Source organism: Oratosquilla oratoria, chromosome 21, assembly GCF_046742065.1.
Source record: "Oratosquilla oratoria isolate Oo_2021 chromosome 21, ASM4674206v1, whole genome shotgun sequence".
In the NCBI taxonomy this organism is placed as follows: domain Eukaryota; kingdom Metazoa; phylum Arthropoda; class Malacostraca; order Stomatopoda; family Squillidae; genus Oratosquilla; species Oratosquilla oratoria.
The window spans coordinates 16225538-16229606 of NC_134797.1; positions in this window are offsets into that span (position 1 = coordinate 16225538).

Here is a 4069-nt window from a genome sequence, read left to right on the forward strand (position 1 = left end):
TAAGGATTAAAAAAAATATCGATTAACCTTTGAACCCCGCCCTGTATCACCTAATTTTTCTGTCTTAGTTAAGTAGTGGTTTATAGGACAAAGTTAATTCACAATATTACTTATTTCTCAGTTCTGGATTATATACATGTGTGTGTGTGTGTGTGTGTGTGTGTGTGTGTGTGTGTGTGTGTGTGTGTGTGTGTGTGTGTGTGTGTGTGTGTGTGTGTGTGTATTCACCATGGTCTTTTTGGATCATGTGTTGGACTCGTGACCGACAGCTATTTCCCTCTCGGAAGAGAGCTCAGAGCTCGTATGACCGATCTATGGGTAATGCTGTGACCTTACGCGCACACACACCCCCAACTCCCTGCCACGTACGTGTGTGTGTGTGTGTGTGTGTGTGTGTGTGTGTGTGTGTGTGTGTGTGTGTGTGTGTGTGTGTGTGTGTGTGTGTGTGTGTGTGTGTGTGTGTGTGTGTGTGTGTGTGTGTGTGTGTGTGTGTGTGTGCGCACGAGTGCCTGTCTGTTCCTAATTAGGATGCTGCAAGCGTTTCGGCGGCTGACCAGAGCCGGAGGGAGAGACATGGAGTAGCGAGAAGAGGTACAAGACGAGGGGGGGAAGGGGGGAGGGGGGAGGATGAGGCGGAGAAGAAATAAGAGAAGGAGGAGTAAGAGGAAGAGGAAGGAATGGGAGTTTCAGGAAGTGGTGAAGAGGAAGAGCAGGAGAAAGAGAAAGAGGAGGGAGAGGAAGATGAGGAGGCGGAGGATGAAGATAAGGAGGAGGATGAAGGTAAGAAGGAGGAGGGCGAGGGAGGAGGAAGAGAAAGATGAAGGAGAGGAAGATGAGGAGGCGGAGGAGGATGAAGATAAGGAGGAGGAGGATGAAGATAAGGAGGAGGAGGAGGAGGAGGATGAAGATAAGGAGGAGGAGGAGGGCGAGGGAGTAGGAAGAGAAAGATGATGGAGAGGGAGATGAGGAAGCGGAGGAGGATGAAGCTAAGAAGGAGGAGGAGGAGGGCGAGAGAGGAGGAAGAGAAAGAGGAGGGGGAGGAGGACGATGAAGAAGGGAAAATTGAGGAGGAAGAATGAAACAATATTCGCAAATGCAGTATCTCCACCACCACCATCACGTTCGCCAACAACAAACGAATTTCTCCAACACAGACGTGGGGGCCCAACATCCGCTCCCTCTATCTGGGTGTGGCGGTGTCGTCCCACGTGCTCACACCTGGAGTTGAACCATAGGTAGATAGACCCTTCACAAAAATGGCTGTGACAATGTGGAGGACATATAAAACAATACCCACTGCATTTTAAATTATGTTAATTATCCTAACTAAACAAACTATCTTCTCTAATATACAAGGTTTGCCACTATCCACTATCTGACATAACCAAACAAGATTATTTATCACTATCCTTAAACTATCTGACATAACCAAACAAGATTATTTATCACTATCCTTAAACTGTCTGACATAACTTAACAAGATTATTTATCCTAACTAAATAATTGTCATCCTGGCTAAAAAATAATGAAGGATGAGGTTTAGGGTAGGCCTATAAGGTTAGGGACTTTGGACCTGCGGTTTCGGGGTTAGGGAGCTTAGATTATGGTGTACCATCCCACTTCGAAGAGAGCGAGGACGAGAGAGAGAGAGAGAGAGAGAGAGAGAGAGAGAGAGAGAGAGAGAGAGAGAGAGAGAGAGAGAGAGAGAGAGAGAGAGAGAGAGAGAGAGAGAGAGAGAGAGAGAGAGAGAGAGAGAGAGAGAGAGAGAGAGAGAGACAGAGAGAGAGGAAGTAGAGTGGTAGAATGACGGAGTGCGTGAGTAAGCGGACGAATGTGGGAATATGGGAGTGAAAATGGGAGGAAGAAATGGAGGAGTTGGAGGAAAAGCTGGAGTGGGAGAAGACGGGGAGTGGGCAAGAGCGACTGGGAGTAATCACGGATGTGGGAAGGAGGGAGTAGGCAGACGGCTGGGAGTAAGAGAAGTGTTAAGGAGTGGAGTCAGATGAAGAGATAAGACAGAGGGAATGAAGTATGCAGACAGGGAGTGGCGTAGGAGTGGGAGTTGGGGGAATGGGAGCTGGGGGAGTGGGAGTTGGGGGAGTGGGAGTTGGGGAAGTGGGAGTTGGGGGAGTGGGAGTTGGGGGAGTGGGAGTTGGGGGAGTGGGAGTTGGGGGAGTGGGAGGAGGGGGAGTGGGAGGTGGGGGAGTGGGAGTTGGGGGAGTAGGAGGTGGGGGAGTGGGAGGTGGGGGAGTGGGAGTTGGGGGAGTGGGAGGTGGGGGAGTGGGAGGTGGGGGAGTAGGAGGTGGGAGAGTGGGAGGTGGGGGAGTAGGAGGTGGAGGAGTGGGAGGTGGAGGAGTGGGAGGTGGAGGAGTATGTGTAGAGTGGAAGGTGGGAAAGTGGAAGGAGGTATGAGTGATGAAAGGAGTGGGAGTTGAGGGGAGTAGGAGCGATACGAGTAGAGGGAGTTCGAGGAGTGGACTCAGGTGGGGGAGTGGGAGCATGTTGGGATGTGGGAGCAGGTGTGGGAGTAGGTGGTAGAAAACAGTGGCTGTGGCAACAAACACAGCGTTCGACCGAAGGACTTGAGGCTCGAGCGAGATGAAAGAATTTAAAAATTCCTCAGGTAAACAAATGATCCAAAAGAACAATGTGTCGGCGTGCGTGCGTGCGTGCGTGTGTACGTACTGTACGTGTGTGTGTGTGTGTGTACGTACGTGTGTGTGTGCGTGTGTACGTACGTGTGTGAGGTGTGCGTGCGTGCGTGCGTGTGTACGTACTGTACGTGTGTGTGTACGTGTGTGTGTGTGTGCGTGCGTGTGTGCGTGCGTGTGTACGTACGTGTTTGAGGTGTGTGTGTACGTGTGTGTGTGTGTGTGTGTGTGTGTGTGTGTGTGTGTGTGTGTGTGTGTGTGTGTGTGTGTGTGTGTGTGTGTGTGTGTGTACGTACGTGTATGAGGTGTGTGTGTGTGTGTGTGTGTGTGTGTGTGTGTGTGTGTGTGTGTGTGTGTGTGTGTACGTACGTGTGTGTGTGTGTGTACGTGTAAGTGTGTGTGTGTACATACGTGTGTGTGTGCGTACGTGTATATGTGTGTACGTATGTATTCACTTGGTCTTTGGATCACGTGTTGGACTCGTGATCGACAGCTATTTCCCTCCTGGAAGAGAGCTCAGAGCTCGTAGGTCCGATCTGTGTGTGTGTGTGTGTGTGTGTGTGTGTGTGTGTGTGTGTGTGTGTGTGTGTGTGTGTGTGTGTGTGTGTGTGTGTGTGTGTATGCGTACACCACGAGAAAATAATAACAGATACAGACATAGAAAGAGAAAGAGATGGGGAGAGAGCCAAAGAGAGTGAAGGGGTAGATGAAAAAAAGAGAAAACAGTGATTTGGCAAGGGGATAAGGGTTAGAGAAGGGTTAGAGAGAGAGAGAGAGAGAGAGAGAGAGAGAGAGAGAGAGAGAGAGAGAGAGAGAGAGAGAGAGAGAGAGAGAGAGAGAGAGAGAGAGAGGGGGGGGGGAACGAGGGTCAGTGATGGTTAGAGAGCCCTGGAGATAAGACTCCAAGGATTAACCAAGATTTAAGAGCAAAGAGCGAAGAAGCGGAGATAAGGGGAAAGGGATTAAAGAGGAATTAGGAAAGACGATTGAGAAATAAAGATAAGCAGCGAGAGGAGAAGATAAAGAAGGCACAGAAGGAGGAGGAAGAAGAAGAAGAAGGAGGAGGAGGAGGAGGAGGAGGAAGGGGAGGGTGGGAGGGAGAGGGGAAAGGGAAAGATATCGTGCGATAAACAAATAAAAGATGTAATATCCAGCGCGAGAAGAAAACGCATTTCAATAGAAAACGGAGACTGGGACTAGGGAGGGTTGATGGAGGGGATGATGGAGGGGAACCGGAGGAGTGGAGGAACTGGGGGGGAGGAGGGAGGCGACTTGAATGGAGAAAATGTGGAGGATGGGTGGAGGAAGGCCGTATACAGTGAAGTACACATGAAAGCAAATGTGGAGGGGAACGGAGGTTAAGTATGAGGGTTATGGAGGATTTTGTGGAGGAAATGGAGGAAGATGACATTAGTCAC